The sequence below is a fragment of the Schistocerca americana genome, chromosome 1 (genome assembly GCF_021461395.2).
Source record: "Schistocerca americana isolate TAMUIC-IGC-003095 chromosome 1, iqSchAmer2.1, whole genome shotgun sequence".
Lineage (NCBI taxonomy): Eukaryota > Metazoa > Arthropoda > Insecta > Orthoptera > Acrididae > Schistocerca > Schistocerca americana.
In genome coordinates this window covers 561,226,686-561,249,697 of record NC_060119.1, presented here as the reverse complement: position 1 = coordinate 561,249,697, position 23,012 = coordinate 561,226,686, and the positions used below count along the sequence as shown (strand labels likewise).

Sequence of the window (23,012 nt, the reverse complement as noted above, 5' to 3'; positions counted from 1 at the left end):
AATTCTGAAGGCGGCAGGGATCAAATATAGGAAGCGAAAGTCTATTTACAATTTGTACAGAAATCAGATGGTAGTTATAAGAATTGAGGGGCATGAAAGAGAAGCAGTGGTTGGGAAGGGAGTGAGACAGGGTTGTAGCCTATCCCCGATGTTATTCAATCTGTATATTGAGCAAGCAGTAAAGGAAACAAAAGAAAAGTTCGGAGTGGGTATTAAAATCCATGGAGAAGAAATAAAAACTTTAAGGTTTGCCGATGATATTGTAATTCTGTCAGAGACAGCCAAGGACCTGGAAGAGCAGTTGAACGGAATGGACAGCGTCTTGAACGGCGGATATAAGATTAACATCACAAAAACCAAACAAGGATAATAGAATGTAGTTGAATTAAATCAGGTGATGCTGAGGGAATTAGATCAGGAAATGAGACACTTGAAGTAGTAAGAGACTTGCTACATGGGGAGCAAAATAACTTATGAGGGTCGAAGTAGAGAGGTTATAAAACGCAGACAGGCTAGGGCAAGGAAAGCGTTTCTGTAAAAGAGAAATTTCTTAACATCGAGTATAGATGTAAAAGTCACGACGTCTTTTCTAAAAGTATTAGTATGGAGTGTAGCCGTGTATGGATGTGATACATGGAAGATAAATAGTTTAGACAAGAACAGAATGGAAGGTTTCGAGATGTGGTGCTACAGAAGAATGCTGAAGATCAGATGGGTAGATCACATAACTAATGAGGTGGTACTGAACAAAATTGGGGACAAAAGGAAATTGTGGCACAACTTGACTAAAAGAAGGGATCGGTTGGTAGGACATGTTCTGAGGCATCAAGGGACCACCAATTTAGTATTGGAGGGCAGCGTGGAGGGTAAAAATCGTATACGGAGACCAAGAGTCAGAAGGATGTAGGTTGCAGTGCTTATCCGGAGATGAAGAGGCTTGCACAGGATTGAGTAGCATGGAGAGCTGCATCAGACCAGTCTCTAGACTGAAGGCCACAACAACACAGTTCGTACGGGGTGAAGCAAACGCTACTCTAGCGCGATTCGCTTCTCGGGGGTCTTGGAGAAACCGAGGTTCAAAGTTTTACGGGCTGTTGAATACCGTATGAGAGTGTCAACCGTCGACCAACGTCCTCAGCGCAACAGGCTAAGCCGGTAGACTAGAAGTCTGTAGATACTGCGTTCTAGTCTCGTCTATCTTTTGCTAAACTACCACCAAATACGTGTATCGCTACAATGTATCAAGTTCCTCCGGAAAGGAACAATGACAGTAACAATAGTGACAGGTAAAAGTAAAGTCTGTGGAGCACAGCCCGTGACCTGCCGTGCCTGCAGGTGGAGTGCAGCATCCCTTCGCCGCGGCGCTAGGAGAGGGAGGATGGCGGGTCCATCGCCCTGGCAGCCTATTACTCCCGGGAAAGATCCCCGGATACCGTTTGATACCACGCTGAGTGGAAGGACTGGAACGAGGAAAAATCCTCGGCTCTTTCTGGGATTGGACCTGGGACCTCGAAGGAATCTAGTGCTCTAACCGATAGAACACCACGCCCACAATTATTATTTTTATTCTCGATTATTCCCAATTAAAGAGAGCGCTTGAACTGGAATTCCTTTATGATGATTGTTTATGTTTTTTCTGAGCCAAAATCTCTTCATGTGTTCACTGTGTTGTTTCTTTCGTTCCGCTGTCCATTTCCATTCTGGTCTCTTCTGTGTTGTGGTGTCAAATTTATGTTTTTTGATGATGTTCCTGAATTCAGTTCTATTTTATGCATCGTTTATTGTTATGTGTGTTTGTCTGAGGTCCTCTTCAACTTCTTTTATCCATTTTGTTTTTCCCCTGCCTGAGTTGATGACTTTACGAATTAGCTTTGAAATTCTGTTTTCATTCATCCTGTGGATATGTCCGTAGAACGACCACAATAATAATAATAATAATAATAATAATAATAATAATAATGTTATAATTTCATTTTTTTATTTCTACTACAGCGAGAGGGTCGTATCCATAGCCTGCAGGAAATTGTTTCATTGATGCTGCTGTGCGAACTTCTGATGGATTATTTTGGTGACATCATGCCTTTCAAATATTTCCGCCGATGCCGCCCTTCACATCCTGATGTAATGTGTGATATAGCCTCCTTTTGATCCTCACACTTCTTGCAAGTATCATTCATCCTTCCCCAAAGAGCGATGAACAGAAGATAGCTCTGATCAACGGTATCTTAAATTTCAATTTCGAATTGGTTTTTTAAAAATTTCCGTTCGTACCATTATACCACTGATGCGTGTTATCGAGCTCGACGTTTCCAGCAAGAACACGTTACCGACTTATGCAACGACAACTCAACCAGGATTTCCGGCTTTTGCCACTAGAATACGCCGTTAACCTTGGCGCGGATCTAGAACTCTAATGTCCTGATTTTGCCAAACGCTGCACTAGCTCGATACTTCAGGGTTAGGTATCTAGTAATCGACAACCCATACGACATCCGAAGATAAAATTCGGTTTTCACAGAGCGTCTTTACTTAGGACCGAAAGCAGAAGTCATTTGACAAAATGGAAGTGCTAAAGTAAAAATCAAAGAAATTGAAACAGATTTTACTCGAAAATTTGGAAACTGCGTATCGTACGTATCAACAGTCCGCCGCTACCGTTGTGTTTGTGTCTTTGGCGGCACAATCGGTGGCGGTTGCCGCGGAATGAGTGTTGGGATCCCTCGATATTGAGCGATGAAAACCTCGCTCGTTCGGCGGTACACGGGGCGGGACGTGAAATTAAAACATGTAGTTGAGTGGTAAAAAAGCAATTACATTGGTGTCCAAAATTAAGGCAACAAACCGGTATTTCCCCGTCCTGCGTCTAATTCGTGATATAATCACAGATGTCACTACGATCGCTTACTCTAGGAAGATGGCATTCCGGTCAATGGACAACCACACCAACGATGACGTCAGGGTTGTCCGCCCCCGGTGGCTGAGTGGTCAGCGCGACAGAATGTCAATCCTAAGGCTAGGTTGGAGATTTTCTCCGCTCAGATACTGAGTGTTGTGTTGTCCTGATCATCATCATTTCATACGTTAGGGCTCCTATCAAACGGCGTGGCGTTTGCCGTGTAGTCGCACATCCACAGTCGCTGTGTAGACAGTCACTGACGGTGCAGTATGGCACAGAGAAGACGCCTACCAGGCGCTCTGCGATGGATTGCCATAGGAAGAGTGGAAGCAGGACAGTCGCAAATTGATGTGGCCCGACAGCTTAATGTGAATCGTTCTGTTGTTTCTCGGATGTGGCGACAGTTTATAGAGACCGAAACTGTATTCCGAAGACCAGGCCAGCGCCGACCACTTATGACGTCAGAAAGAGAGGACCGTTATTTGGCTGTATCGTTCCGTTTTTGTCAAGACGATATCGCCTTAGTACTGCACGACAGCTGGCATCTGAGCTCCCAGCATCCACTGGACGTGTTGTATCGAGGTAAACGGTGTACATAAAGCTTCGGCAGAGCGGCCTTTACTGTCGGATACATGCTGTATGTGTACCTCTGACGCGTCCTCACAGAAGGCAACGTCTAGAGTTGGGTCGTTCACACGCCACCTGGACTGTCGAGCAGTGGGAAAATGTTCTCTTCGCAGATGAGTCCCGATTTGGTATGGAGAGTGATTCTCGGCGGATTCACATCTGGAGGGAACGTGGAAGAAACATTGTGAAACAGACCCATATCGAGGAAGATCGCTAATCCTGTGAGCTTGAATTATGTCGATCACTGGAGCACATCATCATGAAATTGTATGGGTAAATCGGTAGGGTTTAATTCCTGTCAGGTATTGTGACGAGATCTTGGGGCCTCATGTGCGGTTACTGCGAGGTGCTGTGGGCCGGGACTTCGGACGATAGAGCACAGGTAGTTGAAGTTTTCTTGGAAACGAAAGATATAGCACGCATGGCGTGACCTGCTCGCTCTCCCAATTTGAATTTCGTAGAGGACATCTGGGGTGCACTCGGGAGACGGGTTGCATCATGTCACCATCCACGAACTACTCTCCAAGACTTACTAGCAGCTCTGCGGGAAGAATGGGCGTTATTACCTCAACATAAGTTTGATGACATCATTCACGGTACATTAACCAGCTGTGTGCAAATCCGTTAAGTTGGAAAAAACGAAGAAAATTTTTGTCTTCTGATATACTTGTTGCAGTTGTTTACGTTCTGTACTCTTTACATTGTTTTCAGTTTAGTATCACCTGTTTATACTGTTTTGTGGCAAAATAAAAGCACCCTTACAAAATTTCCTTTTTTTGCTTTAATTTTGGATACCAGCGTATTTGGTGGTGCGTTTTGTACCGCGTAATGGTGCAAACGCTACGTCCAGTGCACAGTTTAAGACAATTCATGCGTGTTATCTACATCTACAAACATAGTCCGCAAGCTTGTATGTACTTTTCCTGTTCTAGTCGCGAATGGTTCGCGGGGAAAACGACTGCTGCTAAGTCTTCGAGTGAGCTCGAGTCTCTCTACCTTCATGGGCTTCGTGAGATATAACATGTACAAAGAAACAACATATTGGCTGACTGCTCTAGGAAAGTACGCCCTCTGAACGTTAAAATTAAACCGCATCGTGATGCAGAACGCCTCTTTCAGTGTACGCCACTGGAATTGGAAGAGCATCTCCATGACGCTCTCGCCCTTACGAAATGAACCAGCAACGAAACGCGCTGCCCTTATTTGGATTTTCTCTATTTCCTTCGTCAATCCTATCTGCTACCGATCTCAGAATGAAAGTTTTATTAATATGTATCTACTGCGTGGTATTGACTAGATCACAAAGATCTTGATAACTCCCATGAGAAAGCAATCGACAGACTCGAGTGATTTGGCTGTGAAATTGATACGAGTATAGGGTGCGTAGTGCTACACTGAGAGGAAACAAATTTGAGAACAGAGTTGTTTTTTGCCAGAACTGTGTTATATTAGATCCCATTTCCTGTGTGACGAACTTGGTTGGGATAGTTCAGCACTTGCACTTCCACAGACGACAGTGCCAAATACGAGGAGCAGTCCGTGCCGAAGCTTCAGATAGGTGATAATAGGCCAAGGCTGTAAAGCAAAGTGCAGTTTAAAAGCTAAAATTATAGTACCAAACGGACCGCTAACATATTTAGGGTGCATTTTTACGTGGTAGAGGTTACAGCCATCCCAAGTACCCTCGCTTCGACAGACGAATTGATAAAGTGAACAGGCACGCGCAACGAGGGAAATAGCTGTGGCTGCTCCTGCTGCGTGTTCCGGCAGTAAGGCAGCTGTACAGGCAGCGGTGTTGTGTCTGTTGTGTGACACGCGGCCTGCTCGCGCCCGCTGCGCACGCCACGCCCACGACCACCAGCGATGCCCACGCCACGGTGGTGGGTCGCAACTCGATGGCAAACAGCGCCGTTCTGCCGCAACACCTAGCTCTGTAGCGGTAGGACACGGCAAGCTTCTTGGGAGCCTTCACAGGACGGAAGAAGGGAAGAGTGGTGTTTAACTCCCTGCCGACAAAGACGTCATCACAGTCACTGCATAAGCTCGGATTGTGGAAGAATAGGGAAGGCAGTCAGCCGTTTCGTTTTCAAAGGAACAGCACCGGCATTTGCCTTGGGTAATTTAGGGAACATACGGAAAGCCTAAAATTGGACTGAACTGTCGTCCTCCAGAATACTGCGAAAGACGAGAAGTGAAGAACAGCGCAAATATCTTCCACGGTGCTTTCCGACGGCAACATTTCTCTTCAGGGTGCCACAGTATGATTCGTCAAGATTCGTGATATGACAGGATCGATCATTCGAAACAAAGAAGTCTAGTAAACATGGCCTCTAAAACGTGTATCTTCAAGAGCTGTGAGCACTTGTTCAGTAGAAGAAAATGGTTCAAATGCATCTAAGAACTATGGAACTTAACAGCTGAGGTCATCAGTCCCCTAGACTTAGAACTACTTAAACCTAACTAACCTAAGGACGTCACACACATCCATACCCCAGGCAGGATTCGAACCTGCGACCGTAGCAGCCTCGTGGTTCCGGACTGAAGCGCCTAGAACCGTTGGACCACAGCGGCAGGCTCAGTAGAAGAAATGTGTTTCACAGTAGTGAAGATAAACAAGTGCTCATAGTTCTTAAAGGAATGCATTTTAGAGGCCATGTTTACTAGACTTCTTTGCATCTAATGATCGCTCCTGCCATATCCCTGAATATTGACTATTCCTCCTTGTACACCCTGTATACAAAGAAGGAAAGGAGAGAGGGAGATCAGGATAAAACGTCCGTCGACGGCAATGTCGCTAGAGACGGAACAGAAGATCCAAATGGATAACGGCTGTGTTGTTCTCGAAGGAATCGTCGCAGAATTTGCCGAAAACGATTTAGTGAAACAACGGAAACCGTGATTAGTGTGGCATGACTGGGATTTGAACCGCTGTCTATCCAAATACGAGTCCATTGTCTCTCTCAGCTGCGCCATTGCCCTCAATTAACGCAAGACGACTCGTGTAGACTGTTGCATCGACCGTGATATTGACGCAGTATAGTTATTTAAATGGATCAACGTTTTTTAATCGCCTGCAGTTCTTAAGTAGATGAGTACAGTGATATTACGCTGCTTAATGTTGGCACTGAATTATTTCCCAGAACTATCCAAGAAATGAGGCAAGCATCCAGGGTTGCGTTCTAATGGGGAGTCACAGTTGCTTAATTTCTCCTCCCTGCAAATATAATTTGCTGTCACTCCCACTTTCTAGCGTGCCTGTTGCAATAGCAATAACATAACAGTTGATTTTGCTAAATGGGTACAAACAGCAGGAAACGATCCCTGACAGGGTAAGGAGCAAACAACATTTGGTAGTAAATACGTTCCAGTTGCGGTACACCCGCTTGAAAGTGGATTGGCTCTGAGCACTATGGGACTTAACATCTATGGTCATGAGTCCCCTAGAACTTAGAACTACTTAAACCTAACTAACCTAAGAACATCACATACATCCATGCCCGAGGCAGAGAAAATCCCTGACCCCGCCGGGAATCGAACCCGGGCGCGTTGAAAGTGGAGATAAAAGATTTTTGACAGCGGTTCCGGTATCAGCACCACTCAGCTAGCCCGGCAGCATGGATTAAGCCAGACGACCGTATGGAGCATTCTCCACGATAACCGCCACTATCCATATCACAAAGCGTGCAGGCATTATTACTACGGACTTGCCTCCGCGGCGATATTTTTTATGCTGATTCGTAGCAAAGGCTACAACAGTTCTCGGATTTCTGCCATCCAGTCTACCCCTTGGTTGAGCGAAAATGTGTGAGCTGGGATTATAGGCGACCCCCTCGTGGGACCAGTCATCCTTCCACAACTCTCACAGGCGAAGCATATCTGCACTTCTTGTGGGCGGCCCTACCTTTCCTTCTGGGAGACGTACCTTTGGCGTTACGAAAAGGTAATGCGGCTACTACACGATAGTGCACCAGATTACTGACATGAAATGATCGTATGGCCTCCGAGTTGCAAGTCTTTGCAGGTGACGCCACACCGGGCTTCTTGGGTACCGATGATGATGAAATGGCGATGAGTGCAATACAACATCCAGTCCCCGAGCGGAGAAAATCTCCGAGTCGGCCGGGAATCTGACCCGGGTCCACTGTATGGTGGTCGGACTCTCTGACCACTCAGCTAACGGGACAGACTGCCTCTTGAGGGAGGAGCTAAAACACTAGTATAGACTGAACCTTCCCACTGGCCTGGCCTGTTCTCATGCGTTATATCAGTCATTGAAACGTACACTGTCAAAGGTCTTATCTCCTCCTTCAAGTTGTGTACTTGTAATGCATTTCCGGCCATATGTCGATATGGCCTTATCCTCTCTATCATTGTTTCCTACAGTTTGTTTTGTGTCCCCGTCGCCACTGTTGTATGATAGTAATCAAGGGAGAGCATGTTGTTTGGTGGCCGGTCTCCTCTTTCTACAACACAACTGCACACATGTATTAACACGGTTTTTTATTTACATAAACAAGAAGCTATTTAACTTTTAGAGTCCATATGTTATAGTACAAGCTCTTCACTAATAGTCCGCAGTGGCCTCACTGCTAGTGAAGTACAAGTCCCGCTATCGTCAGCACTCTAGATGTAGCAAGAACATCGATAGTGGGCGATGGATCAAGTGCGCCTATCAGGAGAGAGGCCAAAGACAGACTCGCAAGCATTGTGCCGCCAACGCCCTCTCGACCGCAAGTATTTAGATCGCCGCCGCGGACTGGAGGGCTCAGTCTCAGTCAGGTTGCATCACTAGCTCAGTCTCAGTCATTAGCTCAGTCACTATTCTAGTTGGTGTCTGTCAATCCATTGCGACCAGATTAAAGTACATAGCAGGACTTGTACTTCACTAGCAGTGAGGCTACCGCGGACTATTGGTGAAGAGCTTGTACTATAACATATGGACTCACAAGTTAAGTAGCTTCTCGTTTATGTAAATAAAAAACCGTGTTAATACATGTGTGCAGTTGTGTTGTAGAAAGAGGATACCGGCCACCAAACAACGTGCTCTCCCTTGATTCCTATCATACAAGATACAACAGTGGTGACGGGGACACAAAACAAACTGTAGGAAACAATGACAGAGAGGAGAATGTCATATCTACATATGGCCAGAAATCCATTACAAGTACACTAACTTGAAGTAGGAGATAAAACAGGGGCACCCCCACTTGACAGTACCCCACTCAGACCCCACATCACAGCCGTTATCAACATTGTGAATAACGACCTATTGCTGCTTGTTGCTAAAGTAAGAGGTGAACCAACTGTGAGCTACTCCCCGTATTCCGTAATGGTCCAACTTCTGGAGCAATATTTCGTGATCAACACAATCAAATGCCTTAGTTAACTCAAAAAATATGCCAAGCGTTAGAAACCCTTTGTTTAGCCCATCCACTACCTCACAAAGAAAACAGAATACAGCATTTTCAGTTGTTTAACGACTTCTAAAGCCGAACTGTACATTTGATAGCAAAGTGTGTGATATAAAATGATCAATTATCCTTACATACACAGCCTTTTCAATAACGTTTGCAAACACTGATGGCATAGAAATAGGTCTAAAATTATCTACATTATCCCTTTCTCCCTTTTTATAAAGCGGCTTTACTACTGAGTACTTTAATCGCTCAGGAAACGGACCATTCTTAAAGGAAAAATTAAAAATATGGCTAAATACAGGGCTAACAAGTGCAGCACAGTAACCTTTGAGTTAAATAATCACCTTTTATAGCTGAGCAACTCAACGTCTCCTTATTTGGCGTTCCTCTGAAGGCGCTCTGCGCCTAAGCTTGTTTTGAAATTGCCTGGCACTTCCGTCCAGTACTTGGGTAAATCTTAAATAGTGCTACGGGTGAAATTTGTATGCGTAAACCTTCTGAGTAGGGATCCGACTGTTATTGTTATTGTGTGTTTTAAGTTCGTAGCTAAATTGATTTTATGTGAAGATTGTTTTGAGATTTTAATTGTCAGTTTATCATCATGAACTTCCTTTAAGGGTTTACCATATGCATTTTTAAGATAGATTTGGGGATTTAAATTTTAATGTCAGCTGAATTTTTAAACTGATATCGTAATTGTCTTGAGCTTAAATTTGACATCATTGTATCACTGCTATTTGCCATCAATATTGGATCAGGGTTAATGTTTAATCAAAGGTTTTGAAATGGTTGCTTTTTTTAAAAAAAAAATGGTTTTTTTTGTAAATGTTGAGCAGGAATTTATTTTTAATAAATTGGTTTTCAAAACATGTCTGAATTAATGTTGGGCCGGCACTTTACCACTACCTACGGCTCCTGCCATACCAGTTTTCATGCAACTTAATTTTCCGGAAGTCAGCCTCCGTAGCTGAGTGGTCAGCACAGGAGACTCGGCTTCGATTCCCGGTACTGCCAGAGATTATTCCTTGGTGGAAGGTCTGGTACGGGGTGCACTCAGTCTCGTGGGATGAGCTACTCGACCGATTATTAGCGATTCCAGGATCAATAAACACGACAAAGACCGGGAGAGCGGTGTGCTTACCACATGATATCTCCTACCGCATTCGATGACGCCATTCGAAAATCATAAAGCCGAAATTTACCTTTTTGTTTTCCGAAACTTATCTAAGAAACTTGGGAAATGATATACGCAAAAATACAAACTCATGTAGTAAAACGTTCTGTGTGTCGGGGGGGAGGGGGTGGGGAGGGGGGAGGGGGGGAGGAGACTCATGGCCTACCTGATGGTGTGCCCTTATCCCTAGTTCGGCCGTGCCTAGAAGAATGTAAAGCTGCAAGGCAAGGCGGTCAGAATGGCTATTTGCGCTGGCTCAGATACCTAGCTCCGAGTTACGTTTTTACACCGCAACAGCGTATTCCGAACGCCCTGACGTTCAGGCTTAGCCCATTTGCTGCATACTTTTCCGGAAAGTTCCAACGCCATCATTTACAAGCTCATCTTTTTAAAACGCTGTCGAACGTCTTTAAAAAGTACTTAGTTCCATTAAAAAATATACTTGCATCGGTATCCTCCTCCATAGAAGAGTTAACAAAATTACGTGTACCTCTGCGTACTATCATTGGTCAAAAATCTCGTTTCGGTATCTTTAGCCGCCCGCGAAATAAGTCGGATGTTACGTCCTGTGGGACTCGCCCTGTACACACAGTCTGCTCTAGATCCATGCACTTCAAATATCTCCTGTCATCATCGTAAAAGCTTTCACAATCTTTTTACACCTGGAACAGTTAAAAGCTGCTTTTAACACATTAACCAACAGTATTACCGCTACTCTATTAAATACCCAGCTAACGCATCAAGTTTTTTGTTTCAATAAAATTAAGATGTTTTTGCTTGCGGAATAACAGTTCTCGATAAGAATTCTATTATGTAACTATTTCGTAGAATTCACGATAAATTATGGAGTAAAGAAGAACATTTAAAAGTAGGATTAGCTCGTTGGTCGGTGACGGGTTGGATGACACAGTGCCAGGAATTTAAAGCCACTCTAGACCAAAATATGCATCGCCGCGATATGATAATGTGTTTCAACCAAATTATATTCTTTTCTCAACGAAATGAATGCTTTCATCAAGAGCGGCCTATACGAAGTTGATAAATCACTGCCATGTATCTCTTGCTGTAGTAAGACGTGGAAAGTGTTACGACGATTTATAAAAAATACAGAAAATTCTTCCTTGACTAACCTCAATCTCTATTTGGATTACTGTTTTGGTTACAAAAATTACTACTTTTTTGCTAATAGTCTACTTCATTTTACTCACGCTTTCCGTAAGTCAGTGTATCCTTAATGGCGAAGGGGACTTGAGCATTTCCTATCAATATTAGTAACATCCTTCCTAATTTAACTTGTGCATGGTGCGAGGCTAAACTGACTAAGTTATATCTCCGCAGGTTCTCTTACTTCTCTAATCTGATGTTCATCCATCTCCAGCAGTAGGCGATGCAAGAGAGCATCGCGCACAGGTTTCTTGTTAATATTCTGAGAATGTACGTTCCTAGAATAATCGAACAATGTATTGTGTCCTACGTACATATTGCTTGCTCAAAAACCGTGAAGGTAAAAGAGTGGTTCGATCTCAAACGGAGGTGTAAGTTCTTCTCGCACGCTATTCGGCACGGGAACAGGAAAAGGGGAAAACATTAGCGGTACACAAAGTACCCTGCGTCACGAAGTATAGATACAGACTTATATCTTATTCTCACGGCCCCTATACGAGATACACAACAGAGCTAATGCAACTGTTGCGACGTGTAACTCGAAACTCGATTCCCTAAATATACAGATCAAGGTTTCGCTAGAACATCATCGCTTTCTTCAATCGATTCCTATTTCAAGTCCCTGAACATCTCCGTTACATTTCCGAATGGGCTACACCGATCTGTTACGATTCCAACAGAGCGTTCCTGAGTAACTTCATCGAATTCTGTCAGAATCCGTAGATGAGGACCGAAAATATTGGACTACTACTTAAGAACTGAGCGGATTAGCGTGCTTATGAGTGGCTTCCTTAGAAGGTCAAATCTTTCATAGACTTCTGTTAATTGCAGGTGTTCGAAACAACTCACATTTTTAGCCTCGCACAGTCTGTTGACTGCTCGACGAAGATGAGTTGGACAGCAACTACTCAAGTCCCGCTTTTAGTTCTTTTGTCTTGTAACATTTTTATGACTCTTTCCATAAACAAATCCCGTATCAAACATATTATGAATATTCCTTACGAATTAAGGATTTGAAAGTGTAAATGTTTTACGAGAAACATTCTGTAAATAAGCTTTGGCATACCTCTCAATAAACTTGATTTATACAGGCAATAGTTCAGATAACTGATCAGTTAAATCCTGTATAGGCGACGTCTATTTCCACCGACAGTTGCATTAAGTTTCAGTTGGTAAGTCGTTCAGTCTAACACATGAGCAACGGAAAAGCTCAATTTTGTATACATTTTTACTCGGTTATTTCTTACCAGACTTCATAAATACTCGTAACACTGAAGTTGTTCATCAAAAATTTCTATTACGGAACCAAACGAGCAACATAGCACTGCAATAAAAATAATGGGAAGTTGATGTGTTTATCTTCATGGCTAAAAAGGTATGAAAATATATTTGTCATATTTTAAGATTTCCTTGTAACTGTTCGTCTGGCTGCAAGCAATTCACCAATAACTTTCACGTGCCAAAAGTAAAGTCGAACGAAAGAGGTATGCTCAAAGATCTGAACTGTTTCTACAGCCAACTTCACAATGCTTCATTAGCTAAAGTAATAATAAAATTACTAATAATATAAAAATATCTATAGACTGGGCCACTAACGGAAAAATATGTAATACTTATGCCAACAAGCAAACGGCCTTGCTGAAGTGGTAACACCGGTTCCCGTCAGATCACTGAAGTTAAGCGCTGTCGGGCTGGGCTAGCACTTGGATTGGTGACCACCCGGTCTGCCGAGCGCTGTTGGCAAGCGGGGTGCACTCAGCCCTTGTGAGGCATACTGAGGAGCTACTTGATTGAGAAGTAGCGGTTCCGGTCTCGGGAGAGCGGTGTGATGACCGCATGCCCCTCCATAGCCGAATCCAATGATAATACCTATGAGCTGAGGATGACACGGCGGCCAGCCAGTACCCTTGGGCCTTCATGGCCTGTTCAGGGTGGAGTTTAGTTTTTTATTTATGCCATCAGGAAACGGAGTGAATCGTCCATAATGATTAGTTGTCGGTTGTGAGAAGTAAATACTCAATGAACACACTAAGGAGATTCGAAGAGTCGTGATCTCTCATGCGCAGCTTGCGTTTTTTTTTGTTTTTTTTTTTTAACAATAAAACATATCGCAATATACGTGAATGTAGGCTTTCTTGCCGACATTTACGGACGAGAATGTTCTCTGCTTATAAGCCGTGTTAAAGCAAGGAGTGTCTCAACTTTCCTGCTCGTCATAACGATGACTAGCAGAAAACTTATCAAAACTTTGTTTGATGACATAGTCAGTCGCTGATGAACCAGGTAGATTTTATCAACAGAGTAATATGCCGCATATTATGGTTGCATTCCTCAGAGAGAAAGTAATTTTCAGTTACAAGAACGTGCTGCGCGAGAACTAAAGAATCTCTGATAGATTTTTGTGTCTGATGTCTTACCACATTATTTGGTTCTGAGAGGGGTCTCAGTAAGATAGAAATACGACATATCGGGTTGTAGCCCCTTTTACATATCGGAGTGCAGTCCCTTTCATTACTTTCCAGCGAAAATGAAAATGTAGTGGTAATCCCTAGCGTACACAGCTGAGACGGAAGTTCAGAGCCGTTACAAATTGGTAAGACACACTGAATTGGCTTTTAGTCCAGTGTGCCGAAGCCCAAGTCTGTGGCCTGCTGTTGTCTGCACTCCGAAGACTAATTCCACGGAATGTTCCATGCTGGTCTATTTTGTGCAACTCTCTTCAAAACCATTGCAGCCTAACATTGCTAAATTTAATCACGAACACCGTATAACGTAACAAGCCGTCAGACAAAATAAATACGAAGCAACCATCAGTCAAGTACCGGTTAACAAATTCTGTACTGCTGATCCAGGATATCAGGAAAAGAACATTAGGAAAGTGGAAATGGAAAAAGTTCTAAGTGCCATATTTTCACATAACGCGTTTTCGATGTTGTGTTCTCAGTACTCTGTTGCATGTCGTTGTACTAGGTCCGGGTACCATACCTTGGAGAAGATCTTTGAAATATGCGTCAGTGAATGGCGCATGGTCTTTGTGGCAATCTGTGCTTTCCTCTGAAGTTCCAAAATTTAAAAGATATGAGAAGTGGTTTTGGTTGTCTAGAGTTCTACTGCTTAAAAATCTAATGCTCTGTTTCCGCACTTGTACTCTCACAAATAAAACATAGTTCCTCATTATTAATAGCACTTGGAACAAACACTTTCTTCCTGATGTTTTGTATAAAACTGACAGTTCTGAGACCGTAGTTGTGCACAAAATATACGTTTATTCTTGTAAAGAAGAAAATAACAACCAGTTACTGTACATATAACTGTTCATTTACACAAAATAGAGCCGCTGCCGGTTTCGAACCGACAAGTTTACCTCTAGACGGCTGGTCGTGTTTGTATTGCATCTGTTTTTGTTTACAGTAGTAGTTGGAAAAAATAGCCAACAGCCAATATAAACAACAAATGTGCCATGTACGTGAACATCCGTCTGGAGATAAACCTGTCGGTTCAAAACCGGTAACTGTGCTATCTCCGTAAATAAACAGCATAATTAACACTGACTGGTTGCTGTTTTCTTGTTTGAAACAATCATCTCGTAAGAACATTCTTGTTGGCAATAGAACCAGTCAGTTTCGTTGTATGGCGCTTATAACGTTCTCCATAAAGTATTTATTTTATACGGTGTCATTATGTTTTTGAGGTGGTGCGGTGAGCAGCGTAATTCTGTGGTATCAGAATACCTTCTCAATTTTTTGGATACAAACAGAGACACATTGTTTTGGTGAAAACTGAACCCTTTTACGATCACTTTGTTCTGTATGTTCGACTGTTAAGACCCCTTTTTCTCAGGAACAGGTCGAAGTATCAACTTGAAATCTATGTCACCTGCTAATGTCAATCATCCCTTGATGCTGTAACAAATTTAAGCTTCTAAACCAATGCAGTCAAAAGATACGGCCATTTATCTCACGTATTTCGATACTCGCAAACTCAGTCAGCAAGATCTATTGGGTGTTTCCCGTTGACCTAGAATCACGAAACTTGACTAGAAGTAAGACTTTACAGTACAAATAAAAGAAAAATCCGAAAATTGTGAATTTATGATTAAATCATATAAAATGGTTCAAACGGCTCTGAGCACTATGGGACTCAACTGCTGAGGTCATTAGTCCCCTAGAACTTAGAACCAGTTAAACCTAACTAACCTAAGGACATCACACACATCCATGCCCGAGGCAGGATTCGAACCTGCGACCGTAGCGATCTCGCGGTTCCAGACTGCAGCGCCAGAACCGCGCGGCCACTTCGGCTCATATAAACTATTTGTTGTCATTTGTTGTCCGTATGTTTGTCGGATTGTTCAGACCTCCATTTCCCAACAACCAGTGGAAGTATCAGGTTGAAATTTATGTCAAATACGAAGGTCCACAGTCCGTTGGCGGTGTAAATAATTTAAGTTTCTAAGTGAATGCAATCAAAAGACACAGCCACATATGTCACACATTTTGACACTCGCAAACTCACTCATCAAAACCTATACACGAATTGTTTATATAGATGTCGGGCCTTTAGGGTCTAGCAGTAAAGCGTGTGCCTGGATACCGAGAGGTCGTGGGATCGAATCCCGGTCGGCACATGGATTTCTCAGTCTTCGTTTTAACATGCCGTTTACCTCTCAGCGATGTGAGGAGTCGCCAGAAGCAACACGTGGTTCGGATTCCACGCTAAACTGCAGGTTCCCTTTCCCCGGTTGGATAGCTGGGGCAGGTTATGGATGTTCAAGTCGCCGAAGTGTCTCCATTAGAAAAACTTGCGCCGGGCCACTGAGCCACAAGAAATTATTATTATTATTGTTGTTATTATATGTATACATTATTAAGTTTGTATAGAACCTTCAAAGAGTGAGTCCTATTCTTATTTGTCGGATTTTTCCATTCACCTGCCAGATGTCAGATTTGGCTCTTTTCCCATTTTCACTCTTCACTTGACATTTTCACAAAATGAGTGTGTCGGTAATGTTACATCATAATCATCATCATCATCAGCAGCAGCAGCAGCAGCAGCCGCCGCCGCCGCCGCCACTTAACGCCTCCACGAATAAAGGCCTCCTGCACGCATTCAACTATAGCAATGTGTGTTACTTCCGGGTATTTTATGTCATCTAGCCACGTTCCATGGTGTCGTCGAGCACGGAATCCATCAAAGAACTTTCTTGGTTTATCTGCTATGCATTCGCCTAGCTACATTTCGTTTCAATCATAATTATGCCAAGCCTGAGTCATTTGTTTTCGTATGTCTTCCAGTATTTCCTAACATTTACATCTCCTACACTCGTTTAGCAATTCTCTGTTTCTGAATAGTTTTCGTATTAATAATAGTGGTCTCATTACCATAAGTCGGAACCTGGTTGTAATTTACTCTGACGGCAAACTCAGTTCTGGGCACATCTGAAGCACTCCCAGCCAGTTTTACTCTTCTGTTTATTTATTTTCCTGGCCATCCAGTTGTCTTCATTTACCCTAAATTCAGAAATTAATTTATCAGTTCTATGACAAAACTGTTAATTGGTATGTTCTCTTTTTTCGGTTTCAATCACACATTTTAGTCCTATTTTAACTGAGTTTCCAGGTCTACTTTCTAACTATACCAGGCACTAATTCTGCCGTGAAACGATTCGCGAAAAAATGCGAAGTTGCGCCATAATTCAGAGTCCACACTGCAACTGACGGGGAGAGTCAAAGCAAAGGACAGAGGAAATCAACGGCGTACCATCTTCCGTAGGACCGTACCTAGTAAAGTACTGTGATCTTCAAACCAACCTTAGGTTTTTCCCTTCTTTCTAAAAAAATGTTCTGTTTACAGGAAACAAAATCCTGAAGGCGAAGAAGCTATGCGCTTCATATCACTCTACTACAAAGTCCCTGAGCTATGCATTTATTTTTATGACTGCTCCAGATTTTGTACGCCGCGTTCTCGTATTTTCATATGGCTGTGGAAAGACCTTAAATGCAGTGCCGGCTACTCCTAGTTATGGTGTAGGGAAAACAGCCTAAATGAGCATCACTAGACCGAGATAAGAAGGAAGAAAAAGGACAAACGCAGGGTTCAACGTCCCATCGACGACCAGGTTATCAGAGAGGGAGCACTTGTTCGGATTGTGGAAAGATGGGAACGGAAATCGGCCATGCTGTTTTCAAAGGAAAGATTCCGGCATTTGTCTTTTGCTATTATATGGAAATAACGCAAAAGAAAATCTCAATGAGCGGAAAGGAATCTGAACAGCCATCGTTCCGAAAAGGAGTCGAGTGGCCTGCAACTGCGCAACCTCGCGATTCAGAGACCACGGGGGACCACGGTTCCAAGTTTATCGTGCACCTCTTTCATGTAGTATTAGGTCGGGCGTGGTGATCTGGTGGTGAAGAGCGTGCCTAGACTTCGAACCTCAGTGATATGAGTATTCGCTAGGAACGACACGTTGCTACGATTCCAAGTCAAACTACAGGTCCCCTTCCCTGCCTGAGTGAAAGGGGTAGACCAGGAACACGCAAGTAAGGATGGCTTTTATTACTGAAACAACCCGTTTTGTGTTACATCGGTTTTGTTCCACGCCAGTTTAACCTATATCTTAAAACCGCTCAAAATAATCAGTTTCTGAAATAATCGATTTTCAGTTTCTTATTCCTACCATTCCCTGCAAAAAAGGTAAAAATCGAACATAAAAATGGTTCAAATGGCTCTGAGCACTATGGGACTTAACATCTGTGGTCATCAGTCCCCTAGAACTCGGAACTACTTAGACCTAACTAACCTAAGGACATCACACACATCCATGCCCGAGGCAGGATTCGAACCTGCGACCGTAGCAGTCGCGCGGTTCCGGACGCCTAGAACCGCGAGACAATCGAACATAGATTGAAAAAATTTTGACTCCCTTAATTTCAAGCTACATAAAAATAAAATATTAAACCAAGGAGGCAAATGAAACAAAACGTAGTCCGTCCATCGTTCGCTGCTTTTCTCGAAAAGTCATGAGTGGTTGAATACTATAAAAACGTCACCGGTATCCTCCTACTGATTCCAGTTTTTTGAAACTCTGCTAAAAAATGTTGTGATCGGGAATCACACCACTATTTGGGCATAACGAGTAGTCACTGCTAAAGGGTGAACACTTTCTCGTGTTAATTTGTTTTCAATGGCTGCAAGCAGATAAACATAAAGGGATATGACGTAGACACGGGCAGCAAATCAGTGACTTTCCATTTTTATTGTATACTGTGAATGAATTGGTAAGTTTTTAATTTATTGCTGTTACCATTATTGTCTTCGTCTTTTATTATTTCATAGATATGGCAGATAAATCTTTTAATTTCTTAAAGCAAATGAAGCGTTGTGCTTCATGGCTACGTCACTTCGCAAGAATATTTTGAGACTAGGGTTGGTGCCGGTCTGCAATACAATGGATGTCCGACGATCAGGCGGGAGCTAGCCTAACACACGTAAACGCTTACCGTAAGCCACGACTAACGGCAACAGGGACATCATTGTCTCAGCAGTGCTGTATCAGTTCTTACACAATGCGTTTGTTGCTCGTTTCTATCGACGGTGTTGTTACAATAGCATTGATCTATTTTCCCCTTTTATTTAATAACGCAATATTTTACAAATAAAAATTACTCCTTTTTTTAAAAAAATAGCTTATTTAAAAAATGAAGAATTGTGCACTGCTGCTATGAGTAATTGATATTTCGATTGTTTTAGTCGGTTATTAGTAAAAATTAAAAAACACCAGATACAACAGAGAACAAACAAATACCGAAAAATACGGGTTATTCTGAATCAAAATACCGTTATTGGTTTTAACCGGTCGGTATTTCCCACCCCTATAAATAAATGGCCGCAGCGGCGTCCAGTTAAAGACTTACAGCCGCACGATTTGTCATTACACTAGGCGACAAACCCGGCATTTCCCGGGTATTCATTCTGCCAATTTTCTATTAGAAACTTACAGTTTCTGTACGCTGGGCGCAGTTGCTTCGCGTCTCTACAACGCGATTTTGTAAACGTCTCTGTGGCAACGCCTCTTCATAGCTCTGTAGACGGCTATTGTTTTCGCCCACAGCCGTTTGCGCTTCCCAGCTGAAGGCTGTCAAAAGCGCTGTCAGGTGTTAGGGATTTCCTTGTGTTGACTCGACTGTAGTAGTAAAGCATAAATGTATTAACACTTTATGCACGATGCAGAATTTTTTCATGCATCTCAGTGTTTATGACGTCATGTCGCCTGAGATATGTGTAATAGAATGATTTAATTTTGTAAGTGCACTCAGCAGCGTGTGTGGATACTTTTTGCAAAATGTGTTGCGAAAAGAGGTGGTATCAAAGAAGTAAGTTTTCACGCGTCTACGTGTTCGTGAGGTCATATCTCCTGAATTGTATGTGGTACCGTGACATAATTTGTATGTGCATTTAGCGGTAATATATGGATACTATAAGCGAAATTTGTTGCGAAGAGAGTTAGTAGAACAGAGGTAATAAATTTAAACGTCATGCATGAAGTGGCAGTTTTTCACGCGTCTCATTTATGAGGTCATACCTCCTGAACTACGACAGGTAGGTGGCTCTTACCCCTCACAACGATTGTTGCCTGACAGGGATATTTTTAGCAAATTTGGGCTGAAATTGGTTCAGTGGTCTAGGAGGAGCCGTGGAACAAACACATATAAAACGTGGATTACATACATACAATTAGTTCACTTACTATTGGAGTTCTATTTCTGGTGCTATGGAGAGTACAAATGAACGTAACGACTGAACTGGCTAGTTTATTGCTTTCCACCGATACCGTATGGCAGGTGTTCAATGAAATCACATACTTCGTGCGGAATCATGGCGACCGCAGTAAACAATAATGTAGTGGGATTATCACATTAGTATAGGCTACTACAAAACTAACTTGTTGATTACGAGGTTGCGTTCCAACGACCCTTTAAAAGATTTCTATCTTTTACAGTGCAAGTCTGTGCAGATGAATAGACAATACCTTTAGACAGGACCTGTACAATTTACTCTAGAAACCTGCCTACTCCGTCTGCCTACACGTCTGTCAGTGTGTACCAGCATGTTTCGCCGGTAACCATAGTCATGTGTCCGAGTACCGTCGTAAGCGGACTTGTAATCTGTACGTCAATGTGACGTGCATTGTCAGTCGGGAGAAAATCAGATTCCCCACCCATCGACGTAGAAGTAAAGGATTCAGGTCGAAAGCCAAGTTGTTGTTCTAAAGCACATGAGACACTCATCTGTCAACGACGAATCACCAACTGTATTCATTAGTTTCCCAATATTTTGATCAGAATATTGCCCCACTATGACCTGGTCACATAGTGCATATGCACTATGTCATCTAAAGAGCTCGTCAAAACTCCCAAGTGAGTAACTGATTGCCCGTCAGAGGCACAGCTAGTCAGCATTGAAATACGCGCAAGTCAGCTGTTTATGGTTTTTTGTCAACCGGACCAAAAGCTAGAGTACAAACCATGTCTGAACGATGAGTACGGAAAACATCGCTCCTAAAATGGGCAATTCTCCCCCCACCCCCTTTCTCAGATTAAAAAAAGGTATACTGCAGCAGTATCTACATCTAGTACCTTGATTACTCTGCGAAAACAAGGTTTCCGTCAGTGAACAACGATCCCCACGCTTCTTGTATTAGTCATTATAAGAAGTGACCACATAGGATCGTCGACCTGTGGAAAAAGTTATACGTAAAGTAACCAGTTGGTGTTTTGATGGAGGCGCATCACGGAGTCGAGAAAATATTCAAGTAAAGTTTAATACCCACAAAAAGTTTCACACTTGACAGGTAATGTCCCTTATCCTAGATTTGCGGTCCACATCTAAAGCTCAACATTGCGTCACTAGGAATAGTCCAAAGAATCATTTATATCAGCAGTCTTCCGTGGAAGTATATATCTCGTTTGTGGGGGGATAGTTACAACACAATCTACGGAGTAGCCCCATGCAGGACTAGCTTCAAATGAAGCTGCAGCAAACAGTCAATAAAATGTCGAAATCAATTAATTGAAGTTAGCGCGTTTATTGTGGCTAAATTACTACGAAATACATATTTTAAGGCCTGGTGTGAAAAATCTAACAGTGCTAGACCACACAGGTAGGTTTCCTCGACAAGCAAGAAATGGGGCACTTCATAATGACTCCGTAGTATCCTCCAACAAAATGTTTTAAACAAGAGCAGTAAATGAAACAGATTAATCTGTTCTATTCTTCAATTGTCATGCTTACAAGAAGTAGCAAAGCCACTAAAATTTCAAACGTCAGGGGGTTGTCTCCCGTTAGTTGACGTACTACAATTTCAAACGATGAACAGTCGCAGTGTTGTTTAACTTTCGTTTCAGCTTATACCTATTCCTGTACGTATATATCCAAGCACTTCCCTTTTAGAAAGATGTTGAACGGTTTCTGCACTGCTCGCTGCACTTCGAAATCTGTTCAACAATGATAAGCACGCAAACATTGCGCTCCTAATAGATCACAGATCACAATAATTTGACGCTTTTTTCTTTTGTTATTCCACTAAAACTATGAAACATAAACGTAAGGCTGTTACCGAAAGAAGGCCTTTTTATTTAAGCGACAACAGCAACAAAGCTGCCAACAAGACAGTGCGCAAATATCACTCTAGTAGAAATAGACTCGAAGTACAGGGGGTAACGTTGTGGCAGTTGAACAGAAAAGGACAGTATCACTACAGTTAGCAAAAACGCTTCCCTCAAAAGTACTGGAAACTTGGCTGTCATACTCGGCAAAAGTTTTGTCGGTCGCATCTTGTGGGTGACTGAAGTAAATCAAAGATGACGAAACACGAAAAGAGGGAAAATATAAAGTTCCAATCTTTAAAGTAAAAAGAAATAATTTTCGTCATGTATTGGCAGAAAAAAGAAAGAATAGTAAATTAATACTCACTCTGACAAAATCACTGAAAAACAACTGGTTGAGGAGTAATAGAGACGGCGCACGATGACACGTACTATTCTGGAAAGCAAATTCGTTCTCTTATGGATTTATGTGAAAACGAACGCACGATTTACTCAAGCGACAGTTTAGCACAAAACATAAACTGACAGATGTTCCAGCGTCTTGTCCGGTCAGCGAGCGCTGTTCATCTGAACTAGCGTTCCCGCTGTCCCGTTGCCAGTTCCGAAGGTTGCCGCTTGGCGCGCCAGCAGACACATGGTTGAAGTGACTGCCGAAGCTCGCGAAAGTCGCCGTTGCTCCTTTCGTCCGGCAAGCAAAAGTACTGCTGTTGCTGCTGTAGCCACCGATCTGTCACAGCAATTTGTCATCGAATCATGAACTAGGTCACAAACATATAGTAATAAATTATTAAGTTGTATATCCTGTATAAATAGAGAATCAAATATAAGCCTATTATTTTCTTACGGTCCATCAGATAATAAAATAGACACTATGGGACATAGTAAAGGAGGAAACTGGTAGAAGCAGAAATGAATAGGAGCACATAGCATTAGAGTAAATGATAAATGAGTAACAGATGCGAGCAGTGTTACAAAACTTTTTAGCAAGCAATTCACGACTGCTACCGTACTGAGGATGGCGTTGCCAGGTTCGTTAGATACGGCCATGGTATATCTCAGACCAGTCAATATAAATAACTTCAGTAACGTCAATATCCCACTCAGTATGTCAGCAGAAGTAATGTCCACAA

General features: G+C 42.6%; 1 protein-coding gene across 1 annotated transcript in view; it reads right to left on the bottom strand.

Annotated features, from left to right (window-relative positions):
• The window catches only part of LOC124606399 (homeobox-leucine zipper protein HOX24-like), a 653,808-nt gene extending 631,341 nt beyond the window's left edge, over positions 1 to 22,467 (bottom strand). Inside the window, exon 1 of the mRNA XM_047138383.1 lies at positions 22,250 to 22,467. The gene's annotated coding sequence lies outside the window, so the exon portion shown is untranslated. The remainder of the gene's footprint in view (positions 1 to 22,249) is intronic.
• Positions 22,468 to 23,012: the final 545 nt, after the last annotated feature.